The sequence below is a fragment of the Ambystoma mexicanum genome, chromosome 4q, assembly GCF_040938575.1.
Source record: "Ambystoma mexicanum isolate Mex_15411 chromosome 4q, UKY_AmexF1_1, whole genome shotgun sequence".
Taxonomy (NCBI): Eukaryota; Metazoa; Chordata; class Amphibia; order Caudata; family Ambystomatidae; genus Ambystoma; species Ambystoma mexicanum.
This window is the reverse complement of record NC_090928.1, coordinates 617,283,671-617,308,160: the sequence shown is the minus strand read 5'-3', so window position 1 is coordinate 617,308,160 and position 24,490 is coordinate 617,283,671.

The following is a 24,490-nucleotide window of genomic DNA, read 5'->3' as shown; positions in this document are numbered from 1 at the left end:
AGTAGGAACATAGGGGAAACATCGAAATTTGGGCTGAAGCCCACCACCACAAGATGGGAAGCCAGCATAGAAAGGGAAAACCAGTTTTTGGAGCAAAAATTTCAGAATGGGATTTTGATTATTACTCACAACTGCTAGGGGACAGAATAGAAGAACATTTGTATTGCTTATACATAGGAGATAGGCAACGTTTTAGAGAATGCTAATCAGCACAATAGGGCAAGATAGACATGAAGTAGGAAAATCGTTTCTTGTGAGAAAGCAAATGCAAAGGGAAAATACAGTGGCAAATGGAAATTTGTTTATACTAAGGTTTACAATGACAGGCAGGTCAGGGAAGGGGTTTAGCTTACAATAGGAACATCGGTTTTCAGTGACAAGGACAGAGGCTCATAATAGGCAGGCTTCTAGGCAAAAGGGATGGCTCGCAATGGGAACAACAGTTTGGGGAGAATAGGACAGATGCAAATAGGATTTTTTGGTAATACACAGAGAAATTCGGGTTTTAGTTACAATGAGAATAATTCTTTTGAGGCAACACTTTAATGACTATAACCATTAAATAAAAACAACGGAACAAGATGGTTGATTTAGAATTGCAATAATCTTCAACTGTGAATTTCAATGGGGGAATTAAATGATTTACTTAAAAAAATACTAAGGATTTACACAGACAACTGAGAGGTTTTTCAAAGGAGATATGCTAACATACACAGGCAACAAGAGATTATTCTATGGGGAGATGACTAAATTACACTGCAATTTTGGGGTTTCAATGGGGATATTTGATATACTACTACAAAAAATGAAGGGTTTATGCAATTTAGGGCTGGGGTTACATGCTACTTACATAGCAAGCCTTGGTTTAGGATTCAGGAAAGCCAGGTGGATCTCAGGACACTCTGGACAGATAGGGCAAGGGGTCTGGTCACTGCACTCTTAAAGATGGTAAGGTTCAGCAGCCTTCTCACTGTCCTCCTCCTGTCTCCCCGGTTTTTGAGTGTCAAGTCCTAGTACAATCCCCCTTCTATAGCTGAAATGACATCACTAATTTTACAATCTAGGGGGAGTACCCTTTTATTATCCCTGCCACCAGGATTGGACAGTTTCTCTCCCTCTCTCCTCCCCCAGTCAGGATTGGATCAGGGATTCTGGAGCACCATCTGTCTTTCCCCTGTATTGCCCTGCTTTGTTCTCAGCTCCACTTTTTGTCAAAACAAGTTATGTATCATAATTGTACTAGCAACTGCTGTATGCAACATATATTCTGTTTGAGTTGGTCATGGGGAATTAGATAAGCTGACCACCAAATCCGTGCAATGTAGCATGACCATGTGCCATGTTTTTGTCGTTTTCATAAAATGTGCAACATTTATGAATATGTAAATCATCATGCATATTCCTAATTTCAATTTCCACCTTTTCATCAAATCTCATAATTGTGACATGGTCAGATCAGCCAGAAACCTGATCCAACTGGCTATTACAGTTCCCACAGTCCCAGGTTAAAGCAATTTATATCCTTAAAACTGCCTGGAAATCACATGAAAAATAGCATAAACTGGAAATCTTTCCTTAGTCTGATGGCTGTGCAAAATGCCTAAAACAAAAAACAGTATTTGAATATTACATGGGAGTGTCTTGTTCAACTTATGGGAGTGTCGCTTCATCCCCCTCAGCCATCTGTTCCCCTGGGTCAGCCTGTGACCAGAGGGTTTTTATGAGTCTCTTTGAAATTGACAGTATGCTCTTTGAAATGGGTGCAACAAGAACTCGCACATGTTCGTCATGCTTTAGCCAAGGATTGCCTTCTTTGAAATTCCTTCATTCCTGCCATCATGTTTGCAGAACAGGGAGTTATGAGGCTTCCCGCAGCATCACATTTTATAGCATGGTTGTTCGAGGAGAGGTGTGATATCCAGCTGGAAGTGGAGCTTTTAATTGTTAAGTTTCTGTCACAGCCAAAACCGTTTCTTTCTGAAGTCGTGTCTCTCCACAGGTTACTGGTGCTTTGTGGGTGAATCCTAATATAAATTTGCTTTGGTCACCCCCCACATCATGTTTACCTTACATTTTCTGTGTGAGGAGTGATATCTATTTCCATTGTGGCTTTTTAAAGCCATATTTATTTGCAACACACGTGCAGGCCGTTTTTGCTTTTAATGTTTACAAATCCTGTCTTGCAGGTCACAGGGTTCTTTGATTCCCCCTCCTTGGGTGAATTTACATTGCTGCTAGTCCATTGATAATGATGGATAGGCCCCTTTGCCCATGGTTCTTTAATTTGACATGAACAAAAAGAAAAAGCCAGGCCTTTTTTGGTTGCAGTGTTTAAATTCTTGCCACTCATGTGAAACAAAAGCAAAAGCCAGGGCATTTTCGGTTGCAGTGAATAACTTCTTGCCATTCATATGACAGAGAAAGCAAAGCAGGGCTGTTTTCGTTGCAGTGTTTAAATGTTGCTGTTCAGGTGAAAGGGAAAGCAAACTCCAGGCCGTTTTTGGGTGCAGTATTCAAAGGGCTGCTGTTCATGTGAAATAAAAGCAAAAGCCAGTGCAATTTTGAATGGAAGGGGCCTCTGGGAGGTCTTTAAATGCACCCCACAGGCCCTCCTGCTCTTCCATGACTCTTCGTTGGGGAAGAGTAAGGCAGAGTGGGGTTCCTTCCGTGTAATTTTCCTTCATCAGGGAGTAGACACTCCAGCCTCCCCTTCCATCTTTAAGTTGGAGGGTGTTGCATGGCACCCCCTTTCTTCCTTACCTTCCGGGTCCCCGGGGTTCTCCTCTTGCTCCGCTCTCCACTCCAGGCTGGAATTTAAGGATGTTAGTTCTCTAATAGAAGATAAAAACAAAACAAATTTTAGTACTTTTTTTTTTCCTGGAAGATTAACAAATAATTTACGACAACAACAACCTGCAGTTATAATACCTTCTAGTTTCGTAACAATGACTATTATTATTTTTATTTTTTTTCATTTGTTCAATAACACCAGGTAAATTACTCCTTGTTTTATATATATATATATATATATATATATATATATATATATAACTCCCGAAAACGCACAATTTTTTGCACTATGGGAGTGCCATATTTTGATGGCCTGTAATTTTAACTTTTAAATTTTGCTTGCCGAGTTGTGAGGATCCAAATAAAGAAAACTTTTTTCTACCAAACGACATTTTGGAATCCGGATGCTTTATTTATCAAAACGACTGTGAAGAGTGCCACTCACTTTGCCTGATGGAAATCAGTGCCCCAAAGATATATATATATATAGTTATGGTTAAGTTGCTAAAGTCATAGGAAGAGCACTTTTTCGGCAGCTTATAACTTCGCTCCCCATGGACGAATCCTCATCAAACTTTGGAAAAAAAGTATATGGGCGGCTTTGAATTTTTTCTCCAAGTCTGCTGAGGTTTAGTTGGGGGCAAAGTTATAGGGGGGGGTCCCAATTTTTTTTTCCCATAGACTAAATGGGAAAAAGCTTTGCGCATGGCTACAGGGCGAACAGCTGGATGGATTTTTGGCAAATTTGCGGCAGGAGCGGGGGCTTGGGGCAGAAAGCGTGCTTTTGTTTGTTTGATGGAAATCCGACCAGTACTTTTTTGGCAAATTATTGAAATGTACGTCCCAAAAAATGAGTGATATATTTCCCTGTTCGCTCCGCGGACCGAAGTGTCATTGGCCTGTGGTACGCCGTGATGTCGGCAAATGCTGGGCGCAGCCGGTGGTTGGCTGGAGGGAAGTGTGCTGTTTGTCAAAGTTTTTGGGAAACGCTGCCATGGTGTATCGGAGGACAGTGCTACGGCCGAAGGGTGTGGAAAATGTACCGTTCGGCATGTGTTGGCGGCAAGAAGGGAGGGAACAGGTGGAGGAGTGAGAAGTGGTTAATGTGAAATATGTGTGTAGGTGGAAGAAGATGGAGGAGGGACAGTAGTGTTCGCACGTACTGCGTGAAGTCACGGGTACCTACACAGGCAAGTACTTTGTGTGGTGATTGGAGGCATGTGGCGCAACGGCCCCATAGATTGTGGCGGCACCTGTTTGCGGTCATCTCTTTCCATGGTGAGTGGTGGCAGGTACATTTTAGAAGCAGAAGAATTTGCACATGACATAGATTGCGTGGGAGCGCAGGTGGCTGTGCTATGCGCATGGAATGCGGTAGTTGGGCACATGGTGGCATGCATGGGTTAAGGAACTTGCATTGGGTCTGTGGAAGGATTACAATATTGGCTGCATGGTACTGTTGCGAACTGAATGTGGCTACTTTGGCAGTGGCACTATAGTTTGGGAATGGAAGTGGGGACAGCCATAATATGTGAATGAAAGTGCACGGGGTGCAGGAGAGAGTGTTTTGTTTCTACATTATGGTAAGTGGTGCAATTTGTTGCTGTATAGGTCCATACACCTGCGGTGCGCAGGTTAGGTAGTAGTGCTGGTGGTAGTGCTGTGTATGTGGATAGGCGAAGTTGGTGAAATGGGTGAAGTGGATGGTGCTATTATGTAGCAGAGATAGTCTTGAAGGTCTAGACTGGTGGGTGCATGGCCGAAGGCCATAGGCCATGCACTCAAGAGCCTAGGACTTTAGGACACACACAGTAGTAAGGCATTTTATAATGTGCAGCAGGCAATGGGTGGTGACCTGTAAAGAATGGGTGTGGAGAACATTGCAGACGCAGTAGAGCAGGAGAAGTGAGCTGCCATGCCTGCATGTTTGGTTTTGCTGGTGAGGACACTGTTACAACATGGTAAACTGTTTGATGTGTAGTTGGAGATGGTGCTGTGAAAGGTTATGCAGTGTGCGCACTGGGTGCTGGGTTTACATACTGTCACTATGGAGTTGCGGTGCCTGTGTTGAAGGTGTAGCCTATTGGGTGTGTGGCCGAAGGTGGTAGGCTGTTAACCATGGATTGAAGAGCCTATGACTTGAGGAAACCCATGTCACTAATGCAATGTTGACTGTGCATCTGGATGACGGTGATGACCTACAAAGAATGGTTGTGCAGTATGTTGCAGACGCCATAGAGCAGTACAAATGAGCTGGCAGGTGTGTATGTTTGGTTCCGCAGGTGAGGTGGCTGGTAGAATATGGTAAAGGTTTGGATGTGTGATTGGAGATGGTGGAATGAAAAGTCACGCAGTGTGCTCACTGGGTGCAGTGTGTACATACTGGCAGTATGGCACAGGGTGTGGTTGAAGTGCAGCTTCTATGGGTTGTTTACTATGATGTCTGCAGATTGTTGAGGTATGGTGTGATGCTGGAAATGCATCAGAGGGACAGGGCCTCCGTATCCTTGTCTTTTACTGCTTTTTATCTTGTGTTCTGTTGTGTTTTCCTCGCAGGAGTTCATGTGCGATTCCTGGCGGTGCAGCTCTCTCTCTTGGTTTGGTGAACAGACCCATGGGATACGCCTGTGGCACCCTGGGTAGGGGTGCAACCCTGTGCCCCTAGTGTATGTTTTTGGGCACCTGTGTGTGCTGAATTGACTGGTGCCCTGAGCGTCCTCCATTTTGGGATGACCAGGCCCTGTCATTGGAATCGGTAGATTCCTGATGGAGACAAAATGGCCCCCATGGCCTCTTGCCTTCCATCGCCTGTTACCTTGATCTTCCCGTAGTCCCGGGAAGCCCTGACTTTGTCCCTTCCCCCTGACTGGCTGTTGGGTGGAAGTTCCATATATGGTAGTATGGGGAAGAGCTGACCAGACTAGCTGGAGCGTCCCCAACGACCGTATGTTGTGGGTACGCCTGTGGGTGGGACCTGGGTAAATGGTGTGTGTGACGAATACGCATTCTGTGTTGTGGGTGTCTAGTATCTGGTGTTTGACACAATGACTGAGACAGCCCTGCCCGAAACCGGTATGAATACAGTGTGGAGTGTTGAATGGCTGGGTACTTGACCCAATACACATAACTTGTTGTGAGTGTCTGGAGAGAAGTGAATGGCCTGAATGCACCGTCTGCCTGATTGGCTGTCTGCCTGCCTGAAGACCCTTAGTCGTGATTGGATGCTTGAGTATGACCCAGTGGAATGAATGGGAGATCAAGAGTATATCTGGGGACCTCTCACTGCTAGGAATCCTGTTCAGAAGCTGAAGTCCATTACGACAAGTAACTCGAGTAACTGAAGCTTGATCTTTAAGCCCTGCTGGATGAGAAGAATTGCTGTTGCTCTCCTTCACAATCTGAAAGCTCCTGTGTCTCCAAGGACTGACCCAGAGAGGACCTGGTAAGGCACCCTCTTCCCGAGCTAAAAGGGACCATCGTGCACCAGCTGATCTTTGCCAAATCTCCCTGGTAGACAGACCTTCGAAAGGCTGCCGACCCGAGATGGGGACTGCCGCGGAATCACAAAGAGAAGCGGCCGGACTGTTGTCCGCCACTGGTGACGACTGCAGTCGCCGACCGGAGCCGTCGTACTCCCGTTTGCCTAAGAGCTTTCGAATCCAAGGACGTTCTCGTCCGCATTGTCGCCGCTGTATCCTGCTGGAGAAGGCCTGACTGTCGACGCGCCGAGGAGCATCCACCGGTGGGTTTCCTGCCACCCAAGGACCACAGAGATGCCGACGACTTGACGCCCGTGCTGGGCCACAGTTCTTCAAACTCTTTGCGGTCCAGAACTATCGACACTGAGGTGCCCCGCACGCCTCTTCCTTGCAGGACGTTTACGCTTCCCCGTCAAAGAGCACCGCTAGGAACGAAGCTGCCACTTCACTGTCGTAGCTCACCCTGTTCTCCGTTGGACGTTCGACGACCCGTGACTCCTGCCTTATAGAGAGGGCACTCAAGAAGGGCCGTCGATTCCCCGCCGAGGAACGCTACAACGCCAGGTACTTTGGAGTTGCAGAACTATTGGGAAGTCTAGTGTGAACAATATATGGACTGGGCTTGTATCTTTATCCTACAGGTTGCCCAGGTGGGGGGATCTCCACACAGAGCTGTGTTTAACAGTAGTGACCAGTATTCTGCCAATTGTTCAACCATCTTGCTTTCCTTCCTCTCTCTACTGCTGGTTTCCTCTTTATTGATCTATGTGACGTTTTGACAGTATAGTTGATGCACTTTAATGAGATCTGATAATATTTGTGGTACCACTGTAGAACTGTATATATTTACCATTGTTGATTTTCTGAGCACAAAGTGAGTTATTGTGATAGTGTACATAACCTTGAATATTAATTATATAAAGACTGTTTTTTAACCGATACAGTGTGCGGACATTCCTTTGTGGGTGCTTGAGGACTACACTGTACTTAAGAATCAGCCCGCATCACCTTCCTGAGAAGCTAGGCCTTGATTGCTCGACTATGTTACCAATAATAGAGAATCTTGGATGGGGACCTCTGTGTCTCTCCTCTACCATATAGAGAGCAGAAGTACAGACACCCCCCTCCAGTCTTTACACATGGCCAATATTGTGACAATGTTGTGGTTAGGTTGGTAGTGAAAAAATACTTTGTAAATGGCAGTGGGTAGCATTGATGGAGGCTATGGCATCTTTGTCGAGGGTCGTAAGTGCAACCTGTTTTCGTCAATGGGTGCTTTATGGTGTGAGTGAGTTGGGTTGAAGTGCTGCTATGTATGTTACGTTTGTGCACAATGTTAGCTGCCTACATGGTCGTATGCATGTATTCACAGTGTTCTTTGGGTGTGGGCAAGGGTGGAGTGTTGTGTGCATTGCGAAGGGTGTTCTGGGTGTGCCACAAGATCATTGTGGATGCTGAAATAGGGCATCCTGTAGGAAACGTTCCTGTTGGAAGGGCTTTGGAAGCAAAGGGAATGTGTTCTCAGAGTGTTAAAGGGGAACTATGGAGTTGTGTACAGAAATGATAGTGTGCAATGCATAGTTTCAGTATGTGATTGGTGCAGGCGTTTTTGAAAATGTGATAGTTGTTAATAGGTGCCAGTAAGGGACTGTTGGAGAATGGAGTGCTAAGGGAAGAAGTATTGTCTCTGCTTTGCTGGGGCATGGCCCTAGCTGTAGCTGGGAAAGCGCATGTGCCACATCATGGCTTTATGAGCATGGAGCCTTCGCAAATGGAATTGAGAAGATTCTCCAATGAGGTTTGGAGGGTGTGGTTTACCTGAAGGGGGAGTGACATATTTACCGAAAGGTAGATGTACTGAGGTTGGCAGACATGGAGAGACGGCGAGTGCTTATAGTCTGTGATAGCTTTGTGCACGATCTGCACAGGTATGCCGTGGAAAGAGACTTTGATACTGACTTTCAGTTGGAAGGAGTGCAGGCTTTTTGGGCTACAATTTATGAGTGGGGTTTTGGCTGCATGGATCTCCTTTGCAAATATGTGCCCTCTGTTGGTACTGTACATGTGGTGGTCGTGCATTTTGGAGGACTACATTTGGGTCCCATGTCGTGTTTATGTTTGGTGGCTTATTTAAAGAAGTTGATGAGAGCTGTAATGCAGATATTTCCAACTGCGAAGGTGATTTTCTCATCGATGACACCAGGAGGATAATGGGAGCATGCCGGTGTGAGTTGTCCACAGCTAGAGGATGAGAGACATTGGATAAACAGAAGCATGTGCGACTTTATGTCCAGTGTTGGGATGTTCTGCACGGACTGTGAAAGCATTAATAACCAGCAAGAGTTTCAGTGGTTCCAGGGAAATGGCATTTTATGACTTCCATTGGTAATGCTGTTGTGTTTGCCACTGTGTACGAAGCGTTGCAGAGAATCCTGTAGAAATGTAAGATACCAGTTCATCATGTGAGGAGGAGAAGCAAACAGACAGTGAGCAAAAGAGAGAAAAACAAGAAAAAAAGTATGAATGCACATATATAACAAAAACACGACAAAAACATAAATGTTTTTAGGCATCATCCTAAAGACACAATCCACACCCCTTTATTTCATGCCCCCCACCAGCCCCAACAGCCTCTCAACCCCCTCCCTCTCCAGTGTCTAGCACAGTAATGCTGCGCAATCCACGGTACTTTGAAGATTAGACGTGGCACATCTGGTTGTTTTTAGGATGGCAGCTATAGGATTGCCACTGTGGAGGCAAAGTAATTGGGCAATGTGCTTATTGGTTGTGGTGTGTACACAAAGACTGTGAGAGAAGGTATGTTTGTACAGATAAATGTAGGAGGCTATGGTGAAAGTGTAGAAGGTAAGGGCCATGCACTCTGTTTGTATGCATGTACTGCACGCACTTGCTTAACATTGCTACTATACATTCTCTGCTGCTTTTGTGGGATCACTTTTCTGGCACAGGCACCTATAACACAGTTGTGCACATACTGCCACATCTTTTTTCATATGTTTGTTTTGTGGTGATGGGTGATTATGTGGACGAATGTGCATGTATACCTCCTCCAATGTTTTACTGCAGTTTCCACTGGACTTGCTTTCCAATAACAACACACGTGCAGCCTGATGTTGTAATGGTAGATATTAAGTATTGTGGAGAACTGACATTGTAAGATGCTGAAGTCTTGGAGGGCATTGGTGGATGCGTGTGTGAGTACTTACAAATATCTAATAAGTGCATGGTCATGTCATAATGGCATTTGTGATGGCATCTTTGATGTCATGTGTGTTAGTCCTTGCAGTGCACAGTGGTAGCGTGAGTTATGTTTCTGTACCGTACCATAACTTGCATATTTCTAACCCTTAACCATAACCATAACATCCCTGTTTTTCCATTGAATTTCATAGGTTTTTAGTAGGGGACTTTAACCATAAAGTTGCTATAGGGTAGTTTTTTCAGTAAAGGCAAAAGGTTTTTAGTAGAGCAACTTAACCATAACGTCCTTTTAACAATGTTTTTTGTTAATATATATATATATATATATATATATATATATATATATATATATATATATATATATATAAATATTTACGTCTGATTCTTCATCCTTCCTTTTCATTCTTCAGATGGTTCCTCTGCTCGACTTTCATTTGGCTTATCAATCAGTCGTAAAGCATGTCTGGGATGACAGCTTTTCAACTGATTGGTGTGGAACCGTTTTTTTTCTGTCTGCTCTCCCTTGGGGATGCGGATCTTATAGGAGACAGATGAGATTTTGTTTACAATTACAAAGGGGCCGCGCCAGGGGGAAAGGAATTTCGGCTCCTTCGTCTGTTTCCTCTGAAAATTGTACAAGTAGACCCTGTCTCCTACTTGATGTTCTTTTTTAGTGGTCTTTAAATCGTAGTGGGTTTTCATCCCCTCTGCCAATTTTCCAGATTCCGCTGAGCGTACGCAAAAGCATGCTGAAGGTGTTTTCTCAGATTCTCAATATATTCATGAGTCGTGGACGTGTTAATCAGTGTCTGCTCTTGTGTTCTGCAGAGCAGATGATGGGGTAGCACCATTTGTCATCCAGTCATTAGCTCAAACTGAGACATTTTGGTCGCAGAAGATGGTGTAGACTGATGGCCATCAGGACAAGCGTTAGTCGTATGTCCCAACTAGGCCCAGAGTCCGCCACACACATTTTAAGAATGCTCACAATTTTTTTATTTTACCTCTCACTCCCACACTATAGGATGGGCGGTAGGCAATATGGAGTTTTCTCTTTACCCCAAGTATCTCCCACATCTTTGTCATCACCTCGCTGGTGAATTGAGATTTTCGGTCCGATTCAATCCTTTGGGGAAGGCCGAAACGCGAGAAGATGTGGTTGATCATCAGGGCAGTTTCTGTTTCTGCCTTGCAATTTGGGGCCGGGAGACATTCCATCCATTTGGTAAACAAGCATGTTATTGTTAACATGTACTTGTTTCCTCTAGAGGAGTGAATCACGGACCCGATGAAATCTACTTGTAGGCAGTGTCATCCCCCTTTTTTTGTAGGGGAGCTCAGTGTGTGAGAGAACATGGCTGAAATTGTGCACACAAAAGACACCCCTTCAAGTATTGGTCAAGGTCCTGCCACATGTGTGGCCAGTGTGCGACCTTTCGCAAGATTTCTAAAGTAGTATGAAACACCCTATGGCTGTCTGTAGTCGTGTCATGTGCGTGACTCAACATCAGGCTTCAGAATGAGATTGATACCACCCACTGGTCACATCCAGAGATGGATCTCCGTACCAACAAACCGTCTTGGATTCAGAACATTTTGGGAAACTTCATCAACACCCAAAGAGCCTCTTTCCCGATGTAATCTGCTTTGGTCAGAGGAAAATTCATGGGGTCTTCAATGTGTTGATAACATTTTGCAGTTATCAGATCCCCGTTTTGTGCCATGATCAAATCAGCATCTGGGGTCTCCTTACTCCACTGGGCAGTTGAGAGTTCATTTTGGGGAAGTGTGTTGGACCTGGTGACAGCAGCGACCTGGATTTCCCCCAACAGGGACTCAATCTCAATGAGATCCCCATGAATGGCTCCCGTTTTGCCTATTGGTCAGCCAGGTCAGTTCCAGTTTTGTCTGGTCCCTCTATTCTGGAAGGGCCATTGATCATCTTCCAGTAGATGGTGATTACATTAGAGGTGACCAGATCATCAATGGATTGTATTCGTTTTCCATGCTTAAGTGGTTTATTGTTTGCACATAGCATGCCTCTGGTTTTCCAATTTACCAGGTGCTCCACAAACCCGTTCCGGACATAATCAAAATAAGTGATTATGATCAGTTCATGGAGTCAGTGTTGCATGGCAGTGAGGATGGCCTGGTTTACTGCCATCAATTCTGCCACCTGACTACTTCAGGGACAGATCTTGTACCCGGCGAAGGGCTCTGGGGCATCATTCACCCAGGCATTCCCAGCACCAGCCACCATTTCCTTTTCCCCGTTATTATCAACATGGTAGGAGCACCCATCCACATAAACTGTGGGAATCCCCTGACATGTGTTTTCTTCATAGACTTTGTGCAGGGAATTCAGGTATGCTTCCATGTTGTCTTGTGTTTTGAGACTTTCGTCCTTGAGACAGTTTTCACGAGCGCAATCATGCAAGTCAGCCAAACCTTGCCCGAGGGGACCATCTTGTTTTAGCAGTATCTGACCTCCACAGGAAACCCCTGCATGGACAGAATACTGGAAGTAATTCTGGAATTACTCACATTCCCTACCCGGATTCTGTCACTTTGGAGTTATTGTAAAGGTTGCTGAGGAGTTTCGACGATGATGTGCTCTCCCTGGATGAACGGGCGGTCATTTTTAAATGCCCACACCATTGCCAGGAGTGCCTTCTCAAAATTGTTGAATTTTTCCTTCACAGAGGATAAAGTCTTACTCACATAGGAGATTACTTTATTGACCTTGTCATGCATCTGGTTTAATACTGCTGTTCAGTGCGTATTTGAGAACCCCATCTCCAAGAAGAACTCCTTGTTTTTGATGGGGTAAGCTAGACAAAGCGCTTGTGAGAGGCCTTTCGTCAGTTGTTTCACTGCCTCGGCTTGTTCCGGACCCCACTCCCACTTGACCCCAGCCTTTAGTAAATGGACCAAGGGTCATTGTGACCTCTGCGTATTCTTCTATGAATTTTCTACTGTAAATAGTCAGTCCAAGAAGGCTTCTCAGTTCACGCAGAGTCATGGGGTATTTCAGTTTTAGTAATGCTTCCACCTTTTTCGCCTGGGGACAGAGACACTCAGGTGTGATTTCATGCCCTAAGAAGTTCACACGTGTCTTACACCACTGCACCTTCTGGAAGGACAGTTTCTCTCTGGCTTCCTTCAACTGGGACAGAACATAGTAGATTTCCACAATATGTTCCTCCAGAGTTCAGCTTTTAATTAGAACATCATCCACATAGGCCAGGTTTCCCCTTTTACCCAAGTCGGGCATAGCCTTATGGAGAAAAATCTTAAATTAATTGCTGGAGTTTAAATATCCAAAGGGAGTTTGGGTCCACGTGTACTGCTGTGCCCTAAAGGTAAATGCCAGCCTGTACTGGTCTTTCCTAATCACGGGTACTGTCCAATATCCAATGGTAGGTCAATGGCGGTATACAACTTTGACCCTTGAATCTAGGCCAGTCCCTGGTGAATGTAGGGAAGAGGCAATCGGGATATGTGGACCCATTTGTTCAACTCCCTAAGGTCTGTGCATAGTCTCCATTGGCCATTAGGTTTAAGTATCCCCAGTACCGGATTGTTAAAGGTACTGTGGACTGGACGAATTATCCCACGGGACTCTAGGTTCTTTATGATCTCTGTGAGGGACTACATAGACGCGAGAGACAACTGATATTGCTTCACGAATACAAGAGCCATCCCAGGGTCCATTGGGATCGATGTAAAATGTATCTCGGTGTGACCACAGTCGTACAAGTTCACGGCAAAGATTTCTTGAAAATCCAGAAACACCTGTTTCAGCTATTGCTTTTGCTCCTCGGTCTCACAGGCATCAGCAAAGTTTATCCGTTCCTCAACGATCTGACTGAAGCCTTAAAAGAGTTTTGCCATCTCCACGGTATCCTACAGCTGTGTGGAGAGATCTCTGGTTATGGTGCTGGCCTGGACAGGAGGTTTCAGTTAAGAGAGTCAGTCACTGTTGACCAGAAATATCACCTCATCCTTCCTGATGTCGCAGGTCACCTCTTCCCCCCGTAAGGGAAGGAAGAGTACACCAAGAAATTGCCCACTTGCTGGGTGAAAATATTTTCTGGAGGTAAGTCGTTGTCAGTGTCGTAACAATCATTGGAGAACTGTCCCGTGATTTCATTCCCTAAGTCAATGGAGAAATGTTGGACATCAACCGCCATTTCAATAAAGGTGTCTGCGTCCAGAGTGATACTCCTAGGGTTGCTGTTATCCACCAATATTGGAATGGTGTTGTGTTCTAAGTCAACTAATGGTGTCAGGTTCAAATACAACCCCTGCTGTTGGAGATGATGATTTACATTCATATAAGCATCTAGGTTTTCGAGTTTCTGTCCCCTCTTAATTTTTAGGGGGATAAGGAAATGTCGGGCCAGTCCTTGGATGGTGACCTCTTCTCCAGTTTGAATTTCTTCTGCATACGGGAGCAATTGAGCTGACCGAAATACCTTTTCAGGATAGTCAAAGCCCATGGGGTTACCCCCCAGCCGGGACCAGACTTTGTAATTAATGAGGTCCAAATTAATTGCGAATTGATTGAGAATGTCACTGACAGTAGAAGGCAGATGGGACATCTCGCATGACCCAACAATTATGCTTCATGCTTTTATTACCAATGGAAATTTTTAGCATGCACTGCTAGGCAGGAGATGTTGGCAGGAGATGTTGGCAATTGGGAGTTTCCAGGCCCCTTTCTCACTTATAAATAAACTCAATTGTGGGGAATTATCTGATCTTTTGGGAGTTTCCTGAATAACACTTTTCTGATGAAGCTTTTTCCATTATTCAGGCATACTCTGGCAAGAACAGGCTCCCCCCTCATTTACCTGAATGGGCAAGAACAGCTGTCCACCCTTTTTCTGAATATCCACCAAGCTTTGAGCTAGTTTTTCATCACTTTTCATCATGGGATTTGGGTTTTCCTAAAATTGTGGATCAGTATACAATTTCAGGGTATTTCCTTCCAGTGTGGAATGCCACTTGAAATTGGAAGGTAGGTTGATGTTCAAGAATGGAGAAGGGTTCCCATCACCAGTCTGTTCTACTTCAATTACAGTTATGTCAGGGACTTGATTGTTCCTCAGGTGGAACTCAATATTGTCAGACCATTGCTCAACTATATAGCATGTGCCATTTAAGCTTACATAGTTTGTGGTCTGTTTTAATTTTATTGGCCTTTGAGTCTTTGTCCAGAGGACCTTGTTTACACAGTCTATTAGGGGTGACAACCTCCAAAGGAGGTAATTCCCTACGAGACAGGGTGTTCCCTCTGGAGTAAAGACTATAACCAGGTGTTTCACCTTGTGTCGCCCAATTTTGATCTCCAGATCCACAGTCCCCTCGACGGGAATGCCATTTCCGTTGAAGTTCTGGAGTTGTCCAGGAAGAGGTGTGAGGCGAATTTGGTGACTCTCCCCCCTTCCTGAATAACACTTTGCTGATGAGGCTTTTTCCATTATTCAGGCAGACTCCATGGAGAACAGGCTCCACTTATTTACTTGAATGGGGAGGAACAGCTGTTCACCCTTTTTCTGAATATCAGCCAAGCTTTGAGCTTGTTTGTCATCACTTTTTATCATGGAATTTGGGTTTTCTTCAAATTGTGGATCAGTATAACATTTCAGGGTATTTCCTTCCAGTGTGGAATGCCACTTGAAACTGGAAGGAAGGTTGATGTTCAAGAATGAAGAAGGGTCCCATCAGCAGTTGCTTCTCCTACAGCAATTACAGTTATGTCGGGAACTTGATTGTTCCTCAAGTGGAACTCAATCTTGTCAGACTATTGCTCAAACATATGGCATGTGTCATTTAATCTTGCATGGTTCGTGCACTGTTTTAATTTTATTGGCCGGTGAGTCTGTGTCCAGAGGACCTTGTTTACACAGTTTATTTGGGGTGACAACCTCCAAAGGAGGTAATTCCCTAAGAGACAGGGTGTTCCTTCTGGAGTGAAGACTATAACCGGGTGTTTCAACTTTTGTCGCCCAATTTTGATCTCCAGATCCGCAGTCCCCTCGATGGGAATGTCATTTCTGTTGAAGTTCTGGAGTTGTCCAGGAAGAGGTGTGTGGGGAATCTGGTGACTCTCCCCATTTCCTGAATTGAGTTGCTCAAATGCCTATTTGGACAGGAGGGTGGCTTGGGATTCTGTATCCACCAGTGCTGCAAATGCAAATGCACACTGCCCTTGCACCCAGATGGGGCATTAAACCTACTTTCTTGTCCTTGAGGGGACAAAGGAAATGCACCTTTTGGGCCAGCTCGGCAGTTAATTTCTTTATTTGGACTCTGAAACGGTGGGATGTTGGGCAGTTTTCTGTGTCGGAGTTCGGGAATATGTAAATACAATTTGCCATTCTTAGATTTGGGGAGTTTGAGAATACCCTTTTTTCTTTTGATTCTGTGCGGTCCCCCTTTTCCCGGAGACATCCACTTGAACCGTCTTGGGGGAAGGATCCCTCATTTATTTCTGAGTTCTCAGGATGACATTTTTGCGGTTCAGGAATAGGCAGTTCTAGGTCTGTCCCCATACTTACCCAGTCTAAGGTAGGGTCTTTTGGGACCAATTTTTCTATGGGAGGAATCCCCCTGTCATTGAAAGAGAGGACTTTCTTCCCAGAATCCTCCAGGGATTCTCCCCCTTCAAACTGGAGAACGTTGACTTCCTCCACAAAATGGGTCTTCTTTGTCCCTTAGTTTATCCTACTTACCCTCTGTTCCCTAGGTTGCAGCTTTTCGGGCGTAGGAGATCTGGGTTCAGGTTCAGAGGTTTCTAGGGGCTTTTCAAAAGTGAGGAAGGAAGCTTCTTCTAGGGCTTTGCATCCCCCTTCCTCCCAATTCTCCTCCTCTGGAATCTGTTGGTTGTCAGGGTTCTCTTCCTGTCATTGTTCTGGGGTGCCAGACCCTGGGTTTGAGCTGGTCTGGGCAGCCATGCTCATTTGAAGGCCCTGCTGTGCCCTCAACATGTGACTCAGATCTTGCGTCACGCTCTGGACCTGGTGCTCCAGTTGTGACACACTCTATGATTGATATAGGGGTCTTGGGTCAAATCTTTGCTACTCTTGTGAAGGGTAACTGTCCCTTCTCCCAGAGTAGCTTGTGAATGGATTGATTGATTGTTTATTTATATAGCGCCTATACACAATGTGTTTCAAAGCGCTTCAAGGAGGGAGGGAACATAGGAAAATACAGTTACATTCAGTTAAAGTCCTTGAAACAATACAGAATGTGAAAAATAACTATAGTAATAGGCCTGTCGACATTTCGGATAGTGCAAGTGCATAGAACAAATAAGGCAAAGAGGGAAGGGAAAAGAAGGAGAACAAAACAAGCAGTAACATTACTATGCCTGACGACAATTGATGTAGTGCAAGAGGTATACAAGAGGAGAGGTGGGAGGGGGGACGGGAGGGATAAGAGTGGGTAGAAGGAGATGAACAAGACACGCTACTGTGCAAATTTTTCTTTGACAAATTAATAGAGCAGGGGTAGGGGGAGGATGGAGAAGACAAGGAGGGGAGGAGGAGAGACAGACAAGCTGCTATCAAAAGTCACAAGAACAAATGCTAAGAGTAAGTGCTAAGTGGGGGGAAGTATGAGAGGAGGGAGAAATATAATGGGGTGAGGAGTAGGAAGGTGGAAAAAGAAGAGAGATTAGTGGAGGGGGGAGGGGGCAGAAAGGAAGATCAAGGGGGGTAAGGGGGTACACAGACATAACGGGGGCAAGGGGGCAAACAGACACTCACGGGGGGCAAGGGGGCAAAACAGACACTCACGGGGGGCATGTGGGCAAACAGACACTCAAGGGGGGCAAGGGGCAAACAAACACTCACGGGGGCAAGGGGGCAAACAGACATTCACGAGGGGGCAAGGGGGCAAACAGACACTCACAGGGTCAGGGAAGGTACCCACAAGAGGTGTTTATGTTGCGTGCGCCATATTTGTGCCTGGGGGTGCAGCAAACTGGGCACAGTGTTACAATTTCATATCTATCCAGTATAGATGTTACTTAGTGCTGCTTTTTGGTTGAACTGATACATATCTTTGCATGTGTGTAGAAAGGCAAATGCTAAAACCAGCAAATTAATATGAACGCAATTCAGGACATGTTCTATGGAGTGCCCAGAAGCAGACAGGAGTTTTTTTTATAATGCGCATGCGAGGATGCACGTCCTAAAGAATTCACTGTAAAGCAGAGGTCTTCAAACTGCGCGGCCGCAATTGAGTGTTTCCCTGGGAGTTGGCCTCCCCTCTCCCTGTTTTGGGGGTCTAGACTCCTGAATGCAGGGAGAGAAAGAAGGGTTGTTCTGAATGTTGGGGTTTGGAGAGTACCTGGGGAAGAAACTTAAACTAGAGGGTGGAAGATTACTGCCCTCTTGAGGGTAGATTGGCGGGAAGTTTGGAGGTAAGTTTGGGGGAATGTTTGCTGGGGCTGTAGTCAACTGATTGGATCCCTAAGCCAGGGTCGTCCATATGTACCCTGAGATGCATCTGTTCCCCTTACACCTCGGGCTAATGAAGTCAGCTGAGTCAGGTACCACATTTGTGGGGTAACCTGCCTGGCTACCACCTTCTTGGGACTGGTCAGAGGGTATTCTCTGCCTCTGGTTTGGTTTGTTAGCGGGAGGTATATTTTTAGGCCCCCCATTTCTAGGTCCAAAATGGGGGTATTCTTCACCTCTGCTACCTTGGCAGCAGTGGGAGTGTTGGTCAGTTTGGGATTTTGGGGGAATTCTTATTTTCCACAGGCTTTTGCACCTCATACATCTGAGTAGCTTGCTCTATTACCCAGTCCAGGGTGCTTTCTTCGTGGAAGTCCCTAACCAGTTGTGGCCTTATGTACTTAGGGAGGGTATGGAAATAGGTATTAATGAACTCCCTACTGTTTGTGCGCACCCGTCTAGTGGTTTGGGCAAATGCCTGCTTTAATTCTTTGACAAACTCTCTCGGTGCCTGATCTTCTCTGCACTGCAGGTTGTAAGCTGCCTTGCCAGCCTTCTGGGGGTTCCAGTGCGTGGAGAAGTGCTTCAAGATGGCCGCCTTGTAGGTAGATCACCTTGAATCATTTTGATCCTCCACCCCAGTAAAGAAGATGGAGTATTCTGGGGAGAATGTCCACTTGGCAACTCCATAGAATTATGGTTATTTTTTATGCCAAATGACATCATCATCTGGTCATACAGCTCCAGATGCTAGGAGGCTGAGTATTTGGCATTTTTATGGCAAAGTGTCATGAAGTTTGTAATGGCTTTTATTTGTCTAATGGGGTCTTTCACCAAAGTTCTCTTGTTTGGCAGCCTTCTTTTTCCGCTGCACCTGAGTCCATTCGCCCTCAGAATCAGAGCTGCTGTTATTTGTGGTCCCATCCGTATCATCTAGGCGCTCTCTGATTCTGTGAGACTGGGAGTCTCTCCCAGAATGACAGGCCTAGTCTCTTCTCTCCTCTTGCATTGTAGGCTCTCCGGGTCACTTCCTTTGGAGTCCCCCTTTTGCACAGGGGAGTATTCATCCAACTCCTCCCTCCGTCCAGGGTTGGTGGAGATCTCACCCCACCTCCCTGAGTGGGTGGAGGTTTTCAGGATGCTCTTATGGGGACTAAACTCTGACTCTTCTTTGTCTGCAAAGTGGACCAGATGGTCCCTTTTTTAGCTGATGTCTATGCCTGTCTAACTCCCTGATTTTCTTTTCATAGGAGTCCTCCTGGTTAGATAAATTTGCCAACATATTTTTGAACCTAAGCAGTGATGCACGTCCATCAAGCTCTGATGGACGCTGGCCTGCCGGCTCAATCATGCTAGGCCTAATTGAGTCCAGCTGCCTCATGGTTCCCGCACCTGAAGTTAGCAGCGCCTTGTGCATATAGGGTGGTGAGTTGGCTTGAGGCCCAAGGTACAGAGGACATCACACCAAGCTCAGGGGTTGTCCTTCCATTCCCTACCAGTTTGGGGTTCCTCAATGCCTTATTAAACTTAGCACACTCCTTTTCCAATCTCTCTGATTTCTCTTTCTCAGCTCCTATTTCTTGATAGCATGCAAATGCCTGAGCTTTGTGCTCTGCTTTCAGGTCTTGACTGGCGTCTATGGCCTTACCTTGTTCTACTACTTGGCCATGAAGCCCCTTGTTATCATCACAAAGGGCATAATTTTCTTTCTGTGCTTCTTGTATTGTCTGGGAATACTCATACCCTTTCTGTTGCAGGAGACTAATCTCCTCACTCTGCGCATTTTTGGTCGGTATTGTCCGTTCTAGGTCACATTCTATCCGTCTCCTATGTCCCATACATTTTCCATACTCTACTTTTAGGTCATTCAGTTCCTGAAGACCTGACTCACCTTTCTCCAGGTTTGCCTTCAACTGGCACACTTCTTGACACAGGGCATCTTTTTCCTCAAAGAGCAGGCTATTTTGTTTACTAAGGTGGTCTCTCTGCTGTTTCATAGCGCTCAACTTTTGGCGCTCTTGGTCAAAATGTGCTTGGGAATGGACCTCTAACCCACTTGCTATTATCCTCTTCCAATTGCTTGATCTGATTTTGTAAAGTGCACATATCCTCTAAGCAGGATCTATTGTATGTCACTTGTTGGTTCATTTTTAGTTGACTCTCTTTCAGGTAATAAACCCTTTCTTGCCACTCCTCTTTTAGTGCAGTTAATTCGGACTCATGCTGTGAATATTTCTTTTGCTGTACTGCCAACTCCTCCTTTACTTGCTGAATGATGTTTCCTAATTCTAAGTCAGAATTGTGGCTCTCTCGCATTTTCTCCTTTACCTTCCTTAATTCCCCTTTTACTTGCTCCAATAACTCAGATTGATTCTGCCCAGAGGCTACACTCTCATGGTATCTTTCTTCCACAACTTTCATGTGGAAGTACATGTATACAGTGAGTTGGGCCATTTTGGTATGTTCATCTTTGGTTGTATGCGTCATGTAAAAGTCAGTCAAGGCTTGATGTAACAGGCCACTGTACTGCCACACATCCATATTTATAGAGGTCACCCGTTGCATCATTGTAGATTGCCAGACTTCATGTTCCTGCTCTGCCCTTTCCCCTTTAATGAACAATTTGGACAGAAGATGCTTCCTATCCATGTTAATTTCCACTGTGCTCATTATGAAATGTGTTCTGTACCTGCTGAGTTGTCTATGCAAGTGCACATTTCCACCCTGCTCCTTCCTAGTTTACGGTTACAATATTTTGTTAGGCCACACCGCTCTGATACCTAGGGTACATGTTTTTGGTTCATGCCTTTACAATGCAACCCAGCTTTCGATCCACAAACAGTAACAATACCTTCAATGGATAGTCTGCTGTGATGCACTGCCACGGGTGAAAACACTTTTCTCAATCCAGGCACAAGCCTCCACTTTGTCACGGTTTATTACACAGCAATCTCCAGCCAGGGAACTCCTTCCCTTACAATGAATGTGATGCACAATAAAACGCTTTTTATTTTTAATATACTGCATATTCTTTAAGTAGGCCTCCAACCCGTCTCGCACCCAATATCCACAAACACCCCGTGTCACAATGGAATAGGAACCAGGCCGGTGTGTATTAGTAAGATATTCTATTAATGTATTATTCAATGTAAATGAGGATAATCAAAATACAACACACCAAAATTGTGGAAACACAAATCCAATATCCTATCTTGAGCGACCAAGTGGAAATGGGCTGTTATACTTGCTTTTGTTATAATGACAATAAAGAAAATCCAATCAGGTTGAAATAGACTGTTACACTCTATTTTGTTTTAATGACAAAACAGGAAAATAACAATTCCACACAAAGTGATAGCACCAACCGTTTATCACTCCCCCCTGCAACACTCACACCCAAACATCAGCTAAACTTGATTCCTTTGAATGGAAGGCAGTGGCAAGGAGTAGGAATAGAGAGAGAACATCGGATTTGGGATAAAGCCCACCACCACCAGATGGGAAGCCTCTTCTTCGGATGCTGATGATGCTGCACACTAATACAACAGTGCAGATCTGTTTAAATGCTGAAGGTAAATTATCTGCGACCATGCCAACATCTAGCGGAGTAAAACAGGGGTGCATGGTCGCTGCTGTACTATTCAATTTATATCTGGCAGACATGCAATTGGCATTCTGCCTTAGTGCAGCGATCCCGGTGAAGATCTCAGACGTAATTGTTGGGTGGCTGGCATATGCGGATGACCTTATTTTGCTAGATTACACTCCTGCTGGTCACCAGCAAATGCTAGACGCCCTTGGTAAATACTGCATTGATGATGGCCTACAAATCAACAGTGACAAGAGCAAAGTGATGGCATTCACAAAAAAACGTAGACCAAAAAAATATGTGTGGAAATTGAATAGTAAAAGAGTGGAACAAGTCACATTTTACAAATATCTGGGCGTTATTGTGGATGATCGTCTTACATGGAATGCACATTGGACATCCCTTCAGACACGTTGCCTAATTTTGACCAATGCTCTGAGCATATTTATTGGCAGAAATTGCAGCTACTCTGTATCTGCGGTATTGTCCATATACATAGCAAAAATCCGAGCAATACTATTGTATGCAATAACCATTTGGGGCATAACATCATTAAGTCGGTGGAGTGTTTCGAAGCTCGCCTGCTACAAAAATTGTTCCGCGTACCACCAAATGTCAGTGTGGAGTACCGCTACCTAGAATTTGATTTGTTAGGGATGCCATATATATTCATCAGTCATTGACGTTCATTACGACCCAGGCGGTAAGTTACCGCCTGGGTCGTACCCTTACCACCATGGTGTAAACTATGTTTACACCATGGTGGATGGTGGATTTACCGCCCCATTCCAAGGTGAGTGGGGCGGTAAATCACCATTTCCCATTTTACCCTTCCCCATTCCCATTTTTGCCCCATAGGGCATAATGGGAGTGGGGAAGGCGCTAATTACGCCACCATAAATTACGGTGGCGTAATTAGCACCATGGTCCCTTAGCGCCATGGATTTTAACGCCTGCAAAAAGCAGGCATTAAACTCACCATGGCGCAAAGGGACCTCGGAATCAGGCGTTAAGGGTCGGTGCCGTTTACAGCGCCGTTAACCCCTTAACACCTGATTCGTAATGAGGCCCATTGTGTGATAAATTATGAGAAGTTACACCGATTAGAGATATACACTATAATCACACCCTATGTTGCTATTGAGACTCGATGGGACTGCCTAGTTTGGTATTATGGGTAAACTTAAATGGCTACACACCAAGTGGCTTGGTGTATTGCCTATACAAAGAACACCTAGTATCCTCACTATGAAACTGACATTAAAAAGAGTATTGAAAGAAATCTGTTACGAACAACAGCTAATCAACCTTGCCACTAAATCTCATAGTGGAACTTATTGTCAAGAACGCAGCACTAGATGTTATACACCAGGTTATATCAATGCTTACCCAAGTAGGCACACTGTTCAGCTATATCTAATACTTAAATGTAATAGTTCAGTGGCACTTGCAACAAAAGGTGCCCAAATGGGGTTACCACGCACAAAGCGTATGTGTCGCCTGTGTGGAAATGAAACAATTGAGACACTGCACCATCTATTGATTGTATGGGAAAGTTTGTATGCTTTGTGTTATAAACATATGAAGTCCTACAACAATCAATTTGAGCCTGTTGAAATAGAGGCACTGTGGTCCCAATTCCTGTGCAGCAATGAATCTGATATATTTCATGACTGCTTTTTATAAACAGAGTGTACTGATTTTACACTGTATTGATTGATTTTATTATTTGATGCACTGTTTTTGTATATATATTAACTATGAGAATTGTGATTGGTTTTAATTTGGTTTTAATAGTGGTGATGAATCGTATTAATTGTTTTATACAAAGATTTGTTTTGCTATATGTATAAATAAACTTGAACCAAAGCACCAACCGTTAAGCACTCCCCCCTGCAATACTCCCCGCCCAAACATCAATTAAACTTGATTCCTTTGAATGGAAGGTAGTGGCAAGGAGTAGGAACATAAGGGGAACATCAGATTTGGGGTTAAGACCACCACCGCAAGATGGGAAGCCAGCAAAGAAAGGGAAAACCTGTTTTTGGAGCAAAATTGCAGAATGGGATTTTGATTATTACTCACAACTGCTAGGGGACAGAATAGAAGAAAATTCGTATTGCTTACACTTAGGAGATAGGCAAAGTTTTAGAGAATACTAATCAGCACACCAGGGCAAAATAGACATGAAGTTGGAATATCGGTTCTTGGGAGAAAGCAAATGCAAAGGGAAAATACAGTGGCAAATGGAAATTTGTTTATACTAAAGTTTACAATGAAAGGCAGCTCAGCGAAGGGGTTCAGCTTACAATAGGAAAAACGGTTTTCCGTGAAAAGGACAGATGCTCATAACAGGTAGACTTCTAGGCAAAAGGGATGGCTCACAATTGGAACAATGGTTTGGGTTTAATATTACAGATGCAAATAGGAATGTGTTTGGTAATGCACGCAATGCATGGACAAATTTGGTTTTTAGTTACAAGGAGAATAATTCTTTTGAGGCAACACTTTAACGACTATACAAATTTAATAAAAAGAACATGAACAAGATGGTTGATTTTGCATTGCAACAATCTTGAACCGTGAATTTCAATGGGGGAATTAATTGATTTACTTAAAAAAAATACTAAAGATGTACACAGACACCTGACAGGTTATTCCAAGGAGATATGCTAACATACACAGGCAAACAAGAGATTCTTCTATGGGGAGATGACTAAATTACACAACAATTTGGGGTTTTCAATGGGGATATTGGATATACTACTACAAAAATTAAGGGTTTATGCAATGTATGGCTGGGGTTATATGCTACTTACATAGCAAGCCTTGGTTTAGGATTCAGGAAAGCAAGACAGATCTCAGGACACTCTGTAATGATAGGACAAGGATCTGGTCACTGCACTCCCAAAGATAGTAAGGTTCAGCAGCCTTCTCTC